Raw genomic sequence first — 21116 nt, forward strand, 5'->3', positions numbered from 1 at the left:
CCTGACAGGCAGGAAATTTTGATCCAATTAAAAACTGAAATAACTGGAGGCTAGTTTTAAGACTTTGTGAGGGCTAATCTATTACTGATTTATCCCTATCACCAGCCATGACACTTCAGAAGACTATTTTTAAAACCTGGGGAATTTACTGAGATCTCTTCTCCTGGGTAGGTTCTAAATTATGATTTTTATCTCTCTTTAGCAATGTGAGGCTGCCAAAAGCTATGATTAGCCCTTTTAACTTCTTAGCAACTAATTTTTTCTGGGTTTCTTAGGCTCTCACTCCACTCATCCTCAGCTTAGGAATTAGCCTTATGTCTGATTTTAGTTTAGAATTGACAATTCAATGCAAATGTAGATTTGTTTCACATTTCCCTTCATTTAAAAAAAATTTTTAATGTTTAATTGTTATTATTGAGAGACAGAGCATAAGCATAGGAGGCACAGAGAGAGGAGGAGACACAGAATCTGAAGCAGGCTCCAGTCTCTGAGCTGTCAGCACAGAGCACAACATGGGGCTCGAACTCACAAACTGCGAGATCATGACCTGAGCTGAAGTCAGACGCTTAACCGACTAAGCCACCCAGGCGCCCCCACCTTTCACTTCATTTGAGTGGAAATTATATAGAGAATGCCAGATTGCTTCTCTGAAATTAGTTTCTTCAGGATCTTGGCTCCATAAGTGCTTGGCTATGTTAATAGTCCTGAAGTTAAATTCGTGGTTCCCCATCCTAGTGATAGAGTTGCAAGCTTTAGACCTCTGCTTTCTCTTCAGTCTCTATGCCCCACAGGGAAATTAACAAATATTCCAAAAGCAAAAGCATCCATAAATGTAGGACTCACCTTATGCTTTTCCCCATCTTCTTGAGATGCTGGCGCTTCAAGTTTTGGACACCTCAATTACTATCTGATGGCTTTGAACAGCTATTATTTTGAATTTTACTGAGATTTTATAGTTTTCTCGGTGGGGAGATTAATCTAATACTGGAGAATTTGGCTTTAATTTACCTTACTACTTGCTCAACCACTAACAAAGTTGAAATCAACCTGTAAGTGGAGGGATAATATATCCCACTTTAATATCTAAGATGCTTCTGATTTGCAGCTCTTATTCTAGAATAATACCCAATAGTGCCCCCTTTCACTCTCAAGAGTTCAGTATGTGCAGTAAATGACATGATTATTTTACCTCTAAAGGTGATTTTATCTTTCTTCTGGTCCCCAATAAATAAGCATTAATTACTTATAAAAGAATGCCAAATGATGGGGCCCCTGGGTGGCTCAGTCAGTTAAGCATCTGACTTCTGCTCAGGTTATGATCTCAGAGTTCATTAGTTTGAGTCCCCCCATCGGGTTCTGTGCTGACAGCTCAGAGCCTGGAGCCTGCTTCGAATTCTGTGTCTCCCTCTCTCTGCCCCTCCTCCACTCACACTCTGTCTCTAGCTATGTCTCAAAAACAAATACACACTAAAAAATTTTTTTTTAAAGAATGAAATAAATAAATACAGAGAGAGAGAGAGAGAGAGATTCTGCTCTTTTGCAGTCACTGTGACATGCAAAGTCTCCTGTGACACCTCTACAAGGCAGTGGAGGCAGTCCTGCACAGGAACCAGTGGAAGCAACAGAAGTTTTTGGACACCATGGAGCTACAGATCAACTTGAAGAACTATAGCCCTCAGAAGGATGATGTTACTTGGGCACCGTCAGGCTTAAGTCCACACCGACTTTTCTGTGTGTGTTGTGGGGGAGCAATAGTGCTATGATGAGGCCACAACTTTGGATTTCTCCCATGTGGACACTGAAGCACTGAAGAAAAAGAAACTCAGCAAGAATAAGAAATTCATCAAGAACGTGGCCAAGAAGTAGGATGTCTTTTTGCTTTGGAATCTTTGATGAAGAAGATCCCATGAATTCTGGGCCCAGGCCTGAGTAAGACTGGCAAATTCCCTTCCTTACTGACCCACAATGAGAACATGTGGCCAAAGTTGATGAAGTGAAGTCCATGATCAAATTCCAGACAAAAAACGTGTTGTGCCTAATAGTGGCCATTGGCCACGTGAAGATGATAGATCATGGACTTGTGTCCACTTAGCTGTCATTTCCCTGGTGTCATTGCTCAAGAAGAATTGGCATGATCTCTGGGTTTTATACATTAAGAGCACCATGGGCAAGCCTCAGTGCTTATACTAACGCACAGCTTAATAAACTCTACTCTCACCATTAAAACACACACACACACACACACACACACACAGAGTTCATATATATTATTTCTGCAGGTCTTAGAATTAGTACTCTTGTGTTTACTTGAATATCTGATGCATCATTCTGGAATCAAAAAAAGAAGTTTATATTTATAAAGATTAAGGATATTTCCACATGTTTAAGTGGGTAATCAGTTCCAATGTCTATAAACTTATAATATCATGTGTGAAAACAGAAATACATATATGAACACAATGTGTTCATTTAAAAAAATTTTTAATGTTTATTTATGTTTGAAAGAGAGAGAGAGAAAGTCCAAGTGGGGGAGGTGAAGAGAGAGAGGGAGACACAGAATCCTAAGCAGGCTTCAGGCTCTGAGCTGTCAGCACAGAGCCCAACATGGGGCTTGAACTCAGACCGTGAGATCATGACCTGAGCCGAAGTTGGACATTTAACCAACAGTTGACCAAAGTCAACTGCTTTTCTACATGTATAATTTTCATAGCCTCTGAGTACTAGACGAAACCTTAAGATGACTGAACTCAGCCATACTTGCTCTTTACACAAAAGGGCATTGAGGTTCCAAAAGTTAATTTAGGGTGACCTGAATCATTTATCCAACATTATAGATAGATCCTGAACTCTCCTGATGCCTACGCCAATACAATTCCATCTCTACAAACTATCCCACCCAGTATTTTCCTATTAGCAAACTCTTCCGGCTCCTATGTCCTAGTACACGAGTATAAAAGGTTTGGGAATCCTTCCATATTGGGTTATGTACAGGCAAGATTTAAAAATTATAAAAAGAGAAAGATTTAGGCCTTTCATACCAAGCTACAAAGGGCAAGATATCTTCCTGTGAATTTCATAATCGTTAATATTTCTATTCACTAAACGTTTGCCAGAATACCTACTGGGTAGCCCCCAAGGATTTCAAGTTGCAGATGGTTCATTAGGATTCTTTGTTTATTTCAAATGGAAGAATTTACAGAGTACATGATTTATTAGGTAGCTCCAGCAGACACATCTGGTGCCCTGAGTCACATCCGTCTAGCCTTACATCTGATTTTAAACAGGTTGGAATAGACAATTCCATGCAAACTTGGATTTGTTTCACCTGATAGCATCCCACCTGTAGCCCACATAGTATCTCTCATTTCTTCCCCAAGCCTGTCTTGGATGCCAGTGAGTTTTCTTGGCTCTTATGTATGTGGAGGGGAGGAGCAGGGAGCAATCTTGTTCATTATCCAATGAACAAGAGTTAATGGATAAACATTCCTGCCTCCTGATCATTGTGTATAAAAAATTCTGGGGGCACGCCTGAATGGCTCAGTCGGTTGAGTGTCCAACTTTGGCTCAGGTCATGATCCCATAGTCCGTGGCTTCAAGCCCCACATCGGGCTCTGTGCTGACAGCTCAGAGCCTGGAGCCTGCTTCAGATTCTGTGTCTCCCTCTCTCTCTGCACTCCCCCCACTTGCACTTTGTCTCTTTGTCTCTCTCTCTCTCTCTCTCAAAAATAAATAAACATTTAAAAAAAAATTCTGGGAGGCATTCTATGTGTGTCTTAGGATGTTTCAGTAGAATTAAGCTTTGTTGCCCACAATGGCAGCCATGAAACATCACCCTTATGCTTCTCCTTTTTCGCATTTTTAATCTCGTTCTTCCTGCTCCCTCATTCCTGTCCCAACGTCACCTCTCAAAGAAACATGCACACAAGTCTTTGTCTCAGGGTATCATTTTGGAGGAACCCCAATCATATAGTGCTCAAACACTAAATTCCTCCACTTATAAAATGTCCCTGTTTCAAAGCTCTCAACTTTGGTTTCACATATGAAGGCTACTCCATAGCTTCAATTTCTATGGCATGTTTTGCTAGACAGGAAAAGAACTATAATGGATGTGTTCTATTATGATGCCATCTAGTGGCAAGGATGAATCAAAACTCATGGCATCCAAGTGACCATGTTGTAAGTACTAAATTTAAACCCTAGTAATTTCACATTACATGGGATAGATAGATGTATTCGAGAGCAGGCAATCTTACCACAATTCCACTGAAGGTCAAAAAGATAAATGTTTGTGACAGGATATTAAAAGGTTGGGATAATTTTATGATATGTAGGCAACACAAGCTAAGACAATGATAAAGATAATCAAATCTCACGCATGAAAAGGCAAAAGCTAATCGCCTACAAGGTCAGGTAGAGCTCTACCTCTATGTTTTGATTTAGCTGAGCATACAGTCATATTAAGCACACAAAGTTGGTTCACACAGTATAGTATCAGCCCCAACAGCCAGTGCTAAAGAGATCCCAGGGTAGAAATAAGCAGTAACATGAAATAATAGTAATAATAATAATAATAATAATAGCAGCTACCATTCAACGTGTACTTATTATGTTCCAGGACCTCTGCTAAATCTTAGATCCACATGACCTCATTTAATATTTATAACAACCCTAGAAGGTAGGTATTACTAATATACCCATTTTCATATGAAGAAAAGAAGGCTTAGAAAAATTAATAAAGTTCTCAAAGTCACACACAACTACTGTTCTCTTACCCAGTTCTCATTTTATGCTGCATCACAAATCATGGCTAATTTTATGCCAAGTACATTGTTAGTGATTGTTATCAATAATGATCCCCCTTTTTACAGAGGGTGCTAAAACAGTAACAGTTAAATATCTTGCCCCAGGTCACCTAGAAATCAGTGGTCTGCCTGAATTAAGACTCCTTGGTCACTGGACTCTAGTCTAAACGTATCTTCTTTCTCTTGACTGGCTTCTGCCAGCAATTAATTTATATCCCTAAGCAAAAGATCTGATTGCCTTATCTTAGATTATGTAACTGAAAGTGCTATTATTAGAGAAGCTCTTCTACAGAACTATGAAAAAAAATCTATCCTAGAGAGTTTAACTCTGTGACATCTTCTGACAGTGAATTTCATAGTTGAATCAGAGCTCAATGGCCAGCATATATTTTCCTAGCAGTTCATGCTAACACAAGAATCAAGGAGGAGATAGATTTACCATCAAAGGGCATATAGAGTTTGATCGTGATAAAAAATAGAATCTCCCCAGTCATAGGCACATCCTCTTAAGAGAGACAAAAAAGCTTCTGGATTCTGTTGAACAACCATTAGCACAACTTGGGGTGAAATATTTAAACTTTCTGGACTTTAGTGTTTCATCTTTGAATAAGAAAAATGAAACCAATGCCACAGAGTGGTGATGAGGATTCATCTGTATAAGTAACCAGGAATAACACCTGATACATGGTAGGACCTTCAACGATTTTGCTTTTCTTTTGCACTTTTTTTTTTGCTTCATTAAGAATTCTAAATTGCTTATTAAAAAAGTCTCAAAAAATGCTATCTCTCTTCTTCCTTCTTGTAGTCCAAAGAAGAAAAGCTCTCGTAGCAAGTTGGACACTGCATAGGACTTGAGAAATTAATACTTTTGGAGTATCTAGGCCTGACCTTAGAGGACAATTTAGCAATATCTAACACCTTACAAATGCAAACACTGTTTCATCTACCAGTTCCACTTGTAGGAATTTTTCCTGCAGATAAATGATTGAGGTGCAGGGCTATTCACTACAGCATTAATTTTAACAGCAAAATATTTTTAAAATCTAAACGCCCATCAGAGGATTCATTATAGAGATTATGGTATGTGCTATATCTATAGATGAGCATAGTACACAACTGGAAAAAATTCCAGAATACATCTTTTAAGTGATAAAGAAGGCATAGAAAATTACACATAATATACTATTACTGTATTAAAAGGAAAGAAAATAAGTAAATATTAATATTTTCTTGTATGTGCATATAAAAACTCTATAATGATAGCTGAAAAATTGTGTTTTTTGGTGAGCAGGGTGGGAGCAAACTGAGTTCATGTGTGAAATGGGTGAAAAGGAGATTTTCACTGTTTTCCATTTTTCTTTTTTTAAGTTCTTATTTACTTATTTTGAGAGAGACAATGAGAGAGAGAGAGAGAGAGAGAGAGAGAGAGAGAGAACAACTCAAAAGAGAGAAGGGAAAGACAGAATCCCAAACAGGCTCCACACTGTCAATGCAGAGTGAACGTGGGGCTCGAACCCATGAACCGTGAGAGCATGACCTGAGCTGAAGTCAAGAGGTAGACACTTAACCAACTGAGTCACCCAGACACCCCTGTATCCCACTTTTTCTAGACCAGTGGCAAAAATTCAATAAACTAATTAAAGTTTAAAAATATTTTAATTAGTCTTGTACCCACTTCCAAAAGATAACAAGATGTTCAAGAGTGTCATCTTATCTCACATACTTTCTAATAGTCAAATGGTTGAACTGAGCCACAAGCTACTAGATTTTTCCATATAAAGACCATCATCACATCTTGGAGACAGAGAACTACCCACATCTATGACTACTTCAACTATTTCTATTTTGGTCACATTTTGTTTTTCTGATGCTGGTCCAGTAACAGAACCATATGATGGCCATTTGTAGGGAAGCGTGGTTTCACCACTGACCTTTAACATAACTGACAACATATGCCACATACCCTTAATTTCCTCTTCAAGCAAACCTATAACACTTAATTGGACAGTGAATCACATCGCTCGCGTTTTTTACATGTCCAACTCTTGCACTTGTAATCAAACAGAAGTCAGAGGACCACATGATGAGCTCTCTTCCGGTGGTGCTCTATTTAGGGAGCACTTCCTTATTTGCACTCTAATTTTTCCACTTCGTATGTATACTCGAGCATGAAAACATTAGAGCAACACATTTCTTTTATGATGCCAGAGAGCCGACGCTTGACTCTCATAATGCATTCGGCAATATGACTTCCATGTACAGACCTAATTTCTTGATTTCTTATACTCAACATGCTACTACCCAAGTGTTGCCCACCATGGCACACCACAGCACCAATTCACATAGATGCCTAGGCCACAGCCATTGGAGTCAGCCTTATTGCCTTTCTCTTGTACCCCACATCCGGCCTACCAACAGACCGTGCCAGCTCTACCATAGAACATAAAAGAGCAAAGATTTGTAAACTAAACCATACAACCCGTGGGTCAAAGAAGATATCACTAGGGAAAATTAGAAAATATTTAAACCCGAAATATAATTAAAACATGAAAATTTGGGGGATCCAGCTAAAGCAAGGCTGAGAAGGAAATTTAAAGCTTTAGGTGATATTAATAAAAAATGTCTAAAATCAAAGATTTAAGTTGCCATCTTTTTTTTTAATATAATTTATTGACAGATTGGTTTCCATACAACACCCAGTGTTCATCCCAACAGGTGCCCTCCTCAATGACCATCACCCACTTTCCTCTCTCCCCAACCCCCAACAACAACCTTGTTCTCAGGACCCAAGAGTCTCTTATGGTTTTCCTCCCTCCATCTCTGTAACTTTTTTTTTTCCTCCTTCCCCTCCCCCACGGGTCTTCTGTTAAGTTTCTCAAGATCCACCTGTAAGTGAAAACATATGGTATCTGTCTTTCTCTGGCTGACTTATTTCACTTAGCATAATACCTTCCAGTTCCATCCTAAGTTTCCATCTTAAGAATGTAAAAAAAGTGGGGCACCTGGGTGGCTCAGTCGGCTAAGCGTGCAACTTCGGCTCGGGTCATGATCTTGTAGTTCGTGGGATCAAGCCCCACGTCCAGCTTGGTGCTGACAGCTCAGAGCCTGGAGCCTGCTTCGGATTCTGTGTCTCCCTCTCTCTCTGCCCCTCCCCTGCTCATGCTCTCTCTCTGTCTCTCAAAAATGAACAAAAGTTAAAAAAAAAAAAGAATGTTAAAAAAAGAGAAAATTCCATCTTAAGAATGTAAATAAAAGACCAAAAAAGAAAAAAAGCCCAGAAATCATGAATATCAGGAATAAAAGAAAAGTATCACACAGATCCTATAAACTTTAAGAGGATAATGAGGATATGTCACTAGCAACTTTATGCCCATAATATTGACAAGTTATAGGAAACAAACAATTGTTTTAAGAACACAAGTTATAAAAAGTTAATAGAGGAGAAAATAAAATTTTAAATAGCCCAATAAGTAAGCGCAAATGTAAAGCACAAAAGTAAAATAGTATTTATTCACAAATGACTTGCCTTTCTACATAGAAAATCAAAAACAATCTATTCTTTTAGAACTAGTAGAATTAATAAGTGAATTTAGCAAGATTACAGGATATGCGGTCAATATACAAAAACCAGTTTGTATTTCTCTATAATAGCAGCAATCAGAAAATTAAAACTTAAAATACCATTTCTAATAGCATAAAAAAACATAAACACTTAGGAATGAGCTTAAGGAGGAAAACTGTACAACTTGTGCCTGAAAACAACACAACACTGCCAAGAGAAATTAAGGAAGTCACAAATAAATGAAGAGGCACAGCATGATTAGAAGATTCAATATTATTAAAATGTCAGTTCTCTTCAAACAGAGCTGCAGATTCAACATTCCCAGACAGAATCTCCTCGGGATTTTTCTTGCAGAAACTGACATAGTAATTCTAAAATTTATTTGGAATTTCAAAGGGGTTAGGAATACCAAAACCACCAAAAATTTAAAAAGCAAAATTGAAAGACTCATCTCTTGATTTCAAGACTTACTCTAAATGTACAGTAATTAAGACAAAAGTTTTGGGCACCTGGATGGCTCAGTCGGTTAAGCATCTGACGCTTGATTTCCGCTCAGGTCATGATCTCGAGGTTCGTGAGTTCAAGCCCCGTGTTGGGCTCCATGCTGACAGTGCAGAGCCTGCTTGGATTCTCTCTCCCTCTCTGCCTCTCTGCCCCTCCCCTGCTTGCTCTCTGTCTCTCTCTCAAAAATAAACAAACTTTTTAAAAAAAGACAAAATCTGCAAGATTATTCAATGGAGAAAGAACGGGTTTTTTTTTTTCAACAAATGATGTGAGTCAAATGTACGTTGTGTAAAGAAAGATGGAACACAATCTCAATGTCACGTTATACATAAAAGTTTACTTGAAATGAAACACATGCCTAACCATAAAACTAAATTTTGTACTTCTAGGAAAAAATGTAGAACACATTCACAAAGTTTTCAGGTAGGCAAAGATTTCTTAGGCAGATTTAAGAATCATTAATCAAAAGGGAGTTTTTCCCAATATTCTAATTTTTTGCTTGAAAACTCAAGTTTTATTATTGGCAACAAATGTATCCGTTGTTTTGGAAAAGACGGGCTCACATTGTTCATTCTTAAGAAAATTTTTGTTAAAATGTCTGCCAAACACCTAAGTCTAACCAACCACAGTTTGTTCCATGACAAAAACAGCTAATAGTTCAGCTTGCAACTCAAACCATCACCCAAGTGTTCCCCAGCCTACACACAGCCAATGAACCTTGTTATGCAGCATAAATAAGTACTTTATGCAAAGTTCCCAGTTTTGTCACACAGAATATTAAAAAGACTTGTATTCGTGAGTGGAGATGTAATAAAAACTATTTATACTTTTTTAAAAAAACAGTCTGTTTTTAACTCTTTTAAGTTTATTTATTTTGAGAGAGAGAGAGAGAGAGAGAGCACAGCAGGGGAGGGAAAGAGAGAGAGAAAATCCTAAGCAGACTCCATGCTGTCAACACAGAGGCCTATGTGGGGCTCAAACTTACAAACTTTGAGATCATGAACTGAGCCGAAATCGAGAGTTGGACACTTAACTGACTGGGCCACCCAGGCACCCTCCAAAAACACATTCTTACATGAAGCTGTTTTTTCTTCTTTTTAACTTTTTTAAATGTGCATTTATTTTTGAGAGGGAGACAGACAGAGTGTGAGCAGGGGAGGGGCAGACAGAGAGGGAGACACGGAATCTGAAGCAGGCTCCAGGCTCTGAGCTGTCAGCACGGAGCCCAACGCGGGGCTCAAACTCATGAACCATGAGACCATGACCTGAGCTGAAGTTGGACGCTTAACCAACTGAGCCACCCAGGCACTCCTTCTTCTCCTTCTTCTTTAACTGTGATTGTATGGCAGTGAGGAGTACAGTTATCAAGGAGAGCTTGGGGCCGCTTCCTTGATTCATGCTAAGGCACCGACAGTTTTACCCACTCTTGCTTTTGCACCATTAGTGCAAATGTCAATACTGTGAAGTAAGCAAATAGCGTTTTAGTATTATAATGAAAATTCTTTTGACCTTATGAAGTGCCAGCGGTCTGCCGATTTTCTGAGCTACTGTTCTAGGAGATAGAGAAATACATGTAAAGGCCTGAAGGAGACTGATTAACTAAAGCCATAAGATCGGCCGCAGTTTACATTTGTTCATTCAGTTAAGTAATTAGTAAGTGTCTACTATGTTCCAGGCACTGCTGGCACCAGGCATATAGTGATGAACAAATTAAGTCATGTCTTTTCTCAAGGAGATTTCATGTAGGCAGGGGAGTATGTAGGCTGAAGGGTGGGAACAGAGAAGAAAATACGCTAGTCCATTACATGAATATATTACAATTTGTTTATCCACTTACCTATTAAGAGGAATTCAGGTTGTTTCCATTCTTGTTATTAAGAATAAACATGATACGAACTTTTGTGCACTAGCCTCTCTCTTTTTAAGTAAGTCCAAAGTCTCTTTTTGGACGTGTGTTTTTGTTTCTCTCAGCAGATAACTAGCTGTGCAATGGCTGGGTCACAGAATAGATAAATGGTTCTCACCATAGGATGATTTTGACAATGTCTGGGGACGTTCTTGTCATGACTGGTGAGACTCTTCTAGTGGATGGAGGCCAGGGATACAGTTCAATATCCTACAATGCACAGGACAGTGTCCATGGCAAAGAACGACCTGGTTCAAAATGTCAAAGTGTTGAGGTTCAGAAAACTTGGGTCAGATCTATGTTTAAATATTAAGGAAACTTCTAAACTACTTTCTAATGGGAAGTAGCAAGTTATGAGAGTACCAGTTGCAGAGAAAGGGCCAATTTCCAGAACTTTCTCATCATGCCAATAACTTCTGTGTCCATTAAGTAATAACTCCTCATTCCCACCACCCTCCAGCTCCTGGTAACCATTGTTCTTCTTTCTGTTTCTATGAATTTTCCTATCTTAGGTACCCCCTACAGGTAGAATCATACAGTATTTGTCCTTTTGTGTCGGTGTATTTCACTCAACATAACATTTTTGAGATTCATCCATGTTGTACAGGTGTCAGAAGTTCATTGCTTTTCTATTTTTTATTTTTGACATATATTTATTTTTGAAAGAGGGGTGGGAAGAGAGAGGGAGACAGAGGATCTGAAGCAGTCTCTGCACTGTGAGAATAGAGCCCGATGCGGGGCTTTAACTCATGAACCGTGAAATCATGACCTGAGCCGAAATCAAGAGTCCTCCACTTAACCAACTGAGCCACCCAGGAGCCCAGTTCATTCCTTTTTAAGACTAATATTCCATCGTGTGTATATACCACACTTTGCTTATCCATTCATCTGTCAATGGACATTTCCATAAATAACATTGCCATGAATATTGTTGTACAAGTATCTGTTTGAGATTATACTCTCAATTCTTTTGAACATATGCTTGAAAGTGGAATTGTTGGGCCGTACAGAAATTCTATGTTTTACTTTTTGAGTAATCCTCAATAACTTTCAAGATATAAAGGGATTAGAGACAAAAAAAGTTTCAGAACTGCTGTCCCAGAACATCCCAGCTTTGCCTGGATAACTCCTGCTTGTTATTCAAGACAAAGACAGCCATCATTTCTTAAGAAGAAAGTCAAGTCCACCCCTAGGTTGCCTTATAAGGCTGCTTTCTGCATGGCCTATACATACCTTCCTCTTGGCTCTTAGTACACCATATTTGATCACCTGTTAACATCACTTTCCCTTCTCTGAACTATGAGTTCTTTGAAGGTGACACTCAGATCTTATCCATTTGTGTACATGCTCAGTGTCTGGAATATAAGGGTTGACAAGAAATACAGTGACTTATCTTTGAAGGAAATTAAAGGTGATTATTTGAAATGCTCTATAGGAGGATTGATAAAGAATTTCACTCATATGTCACCTCCAATTACCTGGGAATGGCTGCTTAGAAGGCTGTGTTGAGAAGGATTCTGAGGGTACCCAGAGGTTTAGCAGAAAGAACTACAGGGACTAATTAGCGACGTAAGCAGGCTATAGAAAGATCTATACCTGGACTAGATGTTAAGTCCCTTTCAATTCCAACATGCCATGCAGGAAAATGTCATTATTTTTGTTTTCAAATCTCAGCTTTATTACTTTAATCTAAAAATCTGATACTTCTTTTATTAGTAAATTAAATGTGACTATGTTGCAAAATCCACTGGATAGAAACCACAAATATTCCCTCTTTAGTCTGCATCTCTACCCCTGGATCCTACCAAGATCAAAAGTTCCTTACAGAAGTCTTCATGGACTTTTACAAATGCATCAATGCAATTTTATGATAATATAGGGCTGTTAGAGTTGAAATGACTCACACTGCTTTCATCTGGGGACACATTCCTTATCCTAGTAGCATTCAGACACAAATATATACAGCCTACATTTTCATTTTATTTCTAGTTTCATGTCTTTCTTTGGTTTTATTTATAAAAAGCTACACATTGTTAGGAAATGAAAAACATTCAAATATGTATTATTACATTATTTCTCCAATTTTTCCTGTTACAAATGGATATTTATTGGAGTTTAAAAAAAATACTGGCTAGGCTAAAAACAAAAAAATTACTGATGCCTTAGAAGAAAGACTAACAAGACATATTTGAACGGGGAGTCTGAAATCTTTATGGCCTCCATTTCAGAAAAAAAAAAAAAGGAAGACACTTATAAATTAACTGTGAGTATGTTATTATCCATGTGGGTGACATAATATGTTGGTATATCACAGTATTAATTTATCAACAGATTGATCCATAGATGTTCAAATTGGACTGGAGATGTTACTCCCAGAGAGACCCTTTCATTTGTGCTGTTTAGATGTGTTCTAAGATTACTACGCTTCAGAGAATGAGCTATGTACTTATCTTAAACTCACCCTAGACAGTATGGAAACAATAAGTGAGGAACTGAGAATTTCAGGAAAATCTAAGTGATACTACCTTCATAAAGGAACAGAAAAAACATTTCTAATTTCTTGAGGATAGAAGACAAGGATTGGGGATGCTTTCTTCATATGCATACACGTGGGGAACAGTTGATAAACAATAAATGTGATAGAAAGGCACAAAAAACACTGTCCTGAACTTTACAGCACTTTTTGCTTTTTAAAAACACGCTCACATTCATTATTTCATTTTGTCCTCCCAAGAAACCTGTGAGGTAGATAAGACAGGTTTCATTATCTCCCAGATTTATCTAACACTTTCACCACGACTATTTATGATAGGGTTCATGGATCCAGAGAGAAGTATTCCTCGCATAATGGCTGTATCTAGTGACTCACAAGAACTGGAAAAATGAACTAACGGGTATGCATTACGGGGAATAGGAATACGCTCTCTTCACCTGGGAGTCAACTTTCCCTTATAAATATTCTACCAGCAAAATTGCCAATAAATACATTTGTTCTGCTGTGTTGATGTGGGGATTTCCAGACAAACCACTTTTGACTTGCCAGCACTGGAGATGACCATAAAAGGCGACCCCAAAGACTATGCACCAAACAACACTGGCTCATAATTTCTTAACGTCATCATAACTCTTTCTCTTATTTAATTCTCTTGCTAGCCAGTAGAAGATCAAAAATTAAGAGAAGGGGAATAGAGAAGGAGAATTAGGTTAGATAGTGCAATGATTAGAAATTGCCTTGTGTAAACAGAGTCCATGTTTCTATTTAATTTAAAGCTAATATATGTATTAATTATTCCATACCTTATCAGAAATGTAAATGGATAATATTTATTAAATGCGTATAATATACCAAGCAGAGTAAGAAACCTTATACAAATGTCTTTCAAAAATTCTTACTTATGGGCACCTGGGTGGCTCGGTTAAGCGTCCAATTCTTGATTTCAGCTCAGGTCACAATGTCACATTTTGAGGGTTCGAGCCCCGCATTGGGATCTGCACTAACATTGCAGAGCCCGCTCGGGATTCTCATTCTCTCTCTCTCTCTCTCTCTCTCTCTGCCCCTCCCCCACTTGTGCACACACTCTTTCTCTCTCTCCTTTCTCTCAAATAGATAAATAAACATTGAAAAAAATTTTTTAATTCTTATGCATCCTCAAAATGATGGCTTCACAGGGGCTCTAAAATGCTATATTTGAATGGCTTTGAAAACAAAAATACAATTATTTGAAAACTGAAAACAAAAAATTCTTACGTAAAAATGTTGCTTATGAAAACACTAGCTGCAGCTCAGAATGTACTCTTTTATTACAGTGAATTGAAGGGGGTAGCAGACAGAGAGGGAGACAGAGAATTCCAAGTAGGCATCACACTGTCAGTGCAGAGCCCGAAACAGGGCTCAAACTCACAAACCATGAGATCATGACTTGAGCCAAAATCAGGACTTGGAAACTTAACCAACTGAGCCACCCAGGCACCCCTCCAGCAATTCATTCTTCAATACCATCTTTTCTCCTTTCTATGTTTTGCGGCCTAATGGTTAGAGGCTGGGTTCTGGAGTCACATGAGCTGGGATTCATATCCTAGCATTTCTCCTTTCCAACTGAGTGACTTTAGAAAAAATAATCTCTGTGGGCCTATGTGGGCCTGAGTCTCCTGATTTATAAAATGAAGACACTGAAAAGCCCCACCTAAGAGAGTAGAGAATTAAACCCGTAGGACACAGTACCCAGAGGGTAATAGGTGCTTGATGCTAGGAGGCCTATTTACATCACTATAAAACATGGGTCTCGACCCTGACAGCAGACGACCTTATGAAAGGTAGAATACTCTTGCCTAAATGTCTTATATCCTGACATCTCTTCAGTCAGATACCAAGGTGGGTACATACCTGTATTGACTTCTGAAGCCATGCCAAAGTTTAATGTAGCCTTTTTGTACCTTTTCTAATCAATTATGCCCTATCTCAATTCTACCATTGTACCTTACACTCAATTACTTATCTTTCTGCACAATCGTTCCTGTCCATTATTTTGTCTTGTCTCAGAGAATGAACACCTGGAGAACGGGGATCTTCTACTTAATACTAGCTTCTGCTCCTCTAGTGCTGCTGAAATGAGGTTAAGTTGATTGACTAAGACTTCCACGGGGTTAATAACCAAAATACTCTGCAGTCTGAATTTCTTGGGTGTATTTTGCCATTGGACCGTGTTGACCACTTAGGTCTTCTCGAAACTTTCATTTTCTGAAATGCAACTCTGGACCAATTCTCCTCCTGCCCACCTCTCTATTTCTTCTTCTCTTTCTCTCCCCTAACCGCCAAACGTTAGTATTCCCAATGGGCAGCAACTTAAAGTAAAGAAGTAGTTCTCTCTGTGTTGATGTAGACAGATTTCCCAAATATCTAGTGAAATGCGAGAAAAAAAGTGTTTTCACCAATAATTGACTCTCTTCCTTGTTTAGTTTTTAAATATCCTAACCATGGAAATGTGTATTAGTTTCCCAGGGCTGCTACAACAAAGTATGTACCACAGACCGGGTCGGTTAAGCTACAGAAATTTATTCTCTCATAGTTCTGAAGGCTAAGAGTCCAAGATCAAGGTGTCTATAGGGTGGGTTCCTTTTTGGAGGCTCTGAGGGAGAAACTTTTCCTTGCCCTCTTCCTCACTTCCAGTCCCTTCTGGAACTCCTTCGCATTCTTTGGCCTGTAGACTCATCGCTGCTCTCTCTGCTGTCTCTGCCTCTGTTGTCACATGGCATTGCCCTGTGTGTCTCTGTCCTCACACAGCATTCCTTTCTTCATGTGTCTGTGTCCAAATTTCCAAATTTCCTTTATTTTATGAAGATACCATACCCTAAGCCAATATAACCCTATTAACATTTAAAAATAATTAAAAGCAAAGCATATAGTTATGGGTTGTATAGTGTCCCTCAGAAAGATACTTTGAAGTCCTAGCCCCCAGAATCTGAGAATGTGACCTTATTTGGAAATACATTTGCAGATGTAATCAAGTTAAGATAAGGTTACACACATACACAGATATATATTTACATATTACAAAAGAATTAGTATGCTGCAACTTTCTCTCCTGGCTCTTCCTTCTCTATCCCCATCCTGCCCAAAGACATCCAGGCGGGAAAACGGGGAGTCCCCCCTTGGGGTCTCCTTCATCTCCACCTGGCTGATTCTATGTCATTAATATCTCTCAATCCAAGCCCTCCTTCCAGCCTCCTTGGGCTGTGCTTGAGTCCAAGCACTCATCATCTTTTACCTGCACCATTGCAATCACTTATTAATTGGTCCCCTGGCATCCAATCTTGACCCCTGAAATCCATCACTTCCAGGGTAGCTAGACTTATTTATATAAAATGCAAATTAGGTAAGTTGCCCTGCTGCTTAAAATCCTGCCCTGCCTCCTTTCCCTCCAGCTCCTAATCGACACATCTGACCCTCATTACCTGCCCTCCCCATCCCTTCAGCCTTATCTCTTGCCTCGCCTTGCCTTCAACACTAAACTACTAATATCAGTGGCTTGCAGATTCTGGTTCACACTTCTTTTCCTCTGCTGTGCTAGTCCTCTACCAGGAATGTCCTGCCTCAGCCTAAATTGTATCAACCTTCAGGATGCTTTCCAGGTGGGCCATGTCCTCCATGAAGCCTCTCTATCCCCCGTGAGGGATATGTGTGTGACCACATGTGTGACCAAGCACCCTCAGCACACTGATCTCTTTAACTTCTTCAAATATATTAAATAGCAAATTCTGTCTGCCTCTCTGACTGTATATCTTAAACCATATATCTGTAGTGTCTCCCCCATCCCTGGCACAAAGTAGGTGCTAAAGAAATGTTGGTTGAGTGAACAAAGGAAGGTGTACTTTATTATTAAAGAATTTCCACCAACTATTAATTAACAAAAGGATAATTGACCATTTAATAATATTTTAATAACATCACAGAACGCTTTTTTTTCAACATAATACTTAATTTTATTTTTTTAATTTACATCCAAATTAGTTAGAATATAGTGCAACAATGATTTCAGGAGGAGATTCCTTCATGCCCCTTACCCATTTAGCCCATCCCCCCTCCCACAACCCCTCCCGTAACACTCTGTTCTCCATATTTATGAGTCTCTTCTGTTTTGCCCCCCTCCCTGTTTTTATATTATTTTTGATTCCCTTCCCTTATGTTCATCTGTTTTGTCTCTTAAAGTCCTCATATGAGTGAAGTCATATGATTTTTGTCTTTCTCTGACTGACTAATTTCACTTAGCATAATACCCTCCAGTTCCATCCACGTAGTTGCAAATGGCAAGATTTCATTCTTTTGATTGCCGAATAATACTCCATTATATATATATACCACATCCTCTCTATTCATTCATCCATCGATGGACATTTGGGCTCTTTCCATACTTTGACTATTGTTGATGGTGCTGCTATAAACATGGGGGTGCATGTGTCCTTTCGAAACAGCACACCTGTATCCCTTGGATAAATACCTAGTAGTGCAATTGCTGGGTCGTAGGGTAGTTCTATTTTTAGTTTTTTGAGGAACCTCCATACTGTTTTCCAGAGTGGCTGCACCAGCTTGCATTCCCAAGAACACTTTTTTTTATATAGAGCAGAGTTTCTCAGCCTTGGCACTATTGACACTTTGGCCTGATAATTCCTTGTTGTAGGAGCTGTCCTGAGCATTATAGGATGTCTAGAAACATCACTGACCTCTACCTATAGATGCCAGTAGCTCCTAGTCTCTAATTGTGACAACCAAAATGTCTACAATCATTGTCAAATATCCCCTGGAGGGACAGAGAAGACAAATTCAGCCCCAATTCAGAAGCACAGGTATATACAGATGTTCAATATAGATTTTGAATTTAATTACACCTATAAAGGCAGGAATTCCCATAACATTTCATTTGGTCCCTCAGGATATCAATTACCTTTTGTAAGAGTGAATCTGCCATAGTTTATAAAGGCATTTAAATCAGATGTATGTAAAACTTTTAAGAGTTTTTCTCTAATATAATTACCTTGTAAAAAGATGAGATCATGTCATTTATTGTTCTATAAAAATGTAGATTTCTTTTTAAAAAATATAAAATATAATTTTAATTTGAATGATACTCTTCTCTAGCTGTGAGAGAAGAAGGAAGAAGGGAGAGAAGGAGCATAGGAGAAGGAGAGAGGGAGAGAGAGAGGACTGTTTTACTTTATTATTATTTTTTCTTTAACTAAGCTCTACACCCAACATGGAGCTTGAACTCACACCCCTGAGATCAAGAGTCCCGTGCTCTACTGACTGAGCCAGCCAGGTGCCCCAAGAGAGGACTGTTTCAATTCAAAACAATTTGGGGGGGTGGCTTTTATTTGTTCTCCACTGATTCTAATTCACTGTTACGGACCATTGCAGTCAACATTAAATGAAGAATGAACTGTGTTACACAGCCTGGTCAGGCAAAGATCAATCCAATACTCTGGTTGACAGAGTTTCCAATATTCAAAGTATTCTGCTATTCATAAACACACCAAAGTATTCTGCTATTCATAAACACACCAAACATGAAAACTATGGTAAAATATTTTAGAAATTCTTTGAGTCAAAGGGAGCACCTCCTGTGGGCCAGGAATTAAGGACTTTTTTTTTTAATTTATTTATTTATTTTGAGGGAGAGATAGGATGTATGCGCAGGGGAGGGACAGAGAGGGAGAGAGAGAATCCCAAGTAGGCTCCATGCTGTCAGCACAGAGCCTGACATAGGGCTTGAACCCATGAACTGTGAGATCATGGCCTGACCCCAAGTCAAGATTTGGACGCTTAACCAACTGAGCCACCTAGGCTCCCTGAGAATTATGGACTTTTAAAAATGAGCCACACTAGTACCCAAAATCTATAAAGAGCTCACCAAACTCCACACCCAAAAAACAAATAATCCAGTGAAGAAATGGGCAGAAAACATGAATAGACACTTCTCTAAAGAAGACATCCGGATGGCCAACAGGCACATGAAAAGATGCTCAACATCGCTCCTCATCAGGGAAATACAAATCAAAACCACACTCAGATATCACCTCACGCCAGTCAGAGTGGCTAAAATGAACAAATCAGGAGACTGTAGATGCTGGAGAGGATGTGGAGAAATGGGAACCCTCTTGCACTGTTGGTGGGAATGCAAACTGGTACAGCCTCTCTGGAAAACAGTGTGGAGGTTCCTCAAAAAATTAAAAATAGATCTACCCTATGACCCAGCAATAGCACTGCTAGGAATTTACCCAAGGGATACAGGAGTACTGATGCATAGGGGCACTTGTACCCCAATGTTTATAGCAGCACTTTCAACAATAGCCAAATTGTGGAAAAAGCCTAAATGTCCATCAACTGATGAATGGATCAAGAAATTGTGGTTTATATACACAATGGAGTACTACGTGGCAATGAGAAAGAATGAAATATGGCCCTTTGTATCAACGTAGATGGAACTGGAGAGTGTGATGCTAAGTGAAATAAGCCATACAGAGAAAGACAGATATCATATGTTTTCACTCTTATGTGGATCCTGAGAAACTTAACAGAAACCCATGGGGGAGGGGAAGAAAAAAAAAAAAAAGAGGTTAGAGTGGGAGAGAGCCAAAGCATAAGAGACTCTTAAAAACTGAGGACAAACTGAGGGTTGATGGGGGGTGGGAGGGAGGGTAGGGTAGGTGATGGGCATTGAAGAGGGCATCTTTTGGGATGAGCACTGGGTGTTGTATGGAAACCATTTTGACAATAAATTTCATATATTTAAAAATAAATAAATAAATAAATAAATAAATAAATAAAATAAAATAAAAATGAGCCACAAAGACATCATCTCTATTCTCTGAAAGTTTACAATCTAGTAAGTGGAGATAAAAAATTAATGTAATAGTCAAACTGATGGGGGTGTAATTCAAAATTGAATAAATAAATGCTACGAAGTAAAGTGATTAAGGGACATGATCTCAACTTGAGAGAAGGACACTTGAGTTGAGATCTGAAGACGGAATCTGAGAAATTAACTAAAAAAAGACAGAAGAAGAGCAGCTGAAGGTGGAGAGGACGGCGTGAGTAGATGCCCTTGGCTGGTGGCAGCATGTCAGGGACTGAGTGAGGGGAAGAGTAGTGCCCATTGGAGCCAGGCAGGGAGGCCAGGGCAGCCAGACAGAGCCTGCTGTGCCAGGTTGAGGGCAGATGGAAGGGCCATCAACTAGTGTAGGTGGAAGAAATCACCTTGGCTATGGTGTGGAGAATGGATGTGTAAAACAGGCAGGGAGGCCAGCATCTTCCTAGTATCAACATCCTTATGACTCCTTGAAAGCTCAGGCCAAAGACTCCCTGTTCTACAATGTAGATGAAAGTTGAAAACATTATGCTAAGTGAAAGAAGCCAGTCACACAAAGCCACATACTGCATGATTCCATTTATAGGAAATATCAAGATAGGCAAATCCATAAAAATAGAAAGTCGATGAGTGACCACCGGGGAGACGGGGTGAGAGGAGATGGGTGACTGATAATGGGTACTGGGTTTCTTTATGGGGAGATTAAAACATTTTTGAATTAGATAGTGGTGTTGGCTGCATAACTGTGTGAATATGCTGAAAGCCAATGAACTGAATACTTTATAAGGGTGGATTTTATGGCACGTGAATCATATCTCAATAAAGCTATTACCCAAAAAACCCAAAAAGCCCTCTTATTATGTCTTGGGAGAAACCAGGTTTTAAATTCCTAAGTAAAAACAAGGTTAAGAGCTGGCTTTTTGAATTCTTAATTTTGAAGTCATGTTCTTTAAAATGCTCTTTGCATTCTAAAATTCAATTAG

General features: G+C 39.0%; 1 pseudogene; it reads left to right on the plus strand.

Annotated features, from left to right (window-relative positions):
- The first annotated feature begins 1571 nt into the window (after positions 1–1571).
- On the plus strand, positions 1572–2190 carry LOC122488174 (annotated as a pseudogene).
- Positions 2191–21116: the final 18926 nt, after the last annotated feature.

Source organism: Prionailurus bengalensis, chromosome A2 (genome assembly GCF_016509475.1).
Source record: "Prionailurus bengalensis isolate Pbe53 chromosome A2, Fcat_Pben_1.1_paternal_pri, whole genome shotgun sequence".
Taxonomy (NCBI): Eukaryota; Metazoa; Chordata; class Mammalia; order Carnivora; family Felidae; genus Prionailurus; species Prionailurus bengalensis.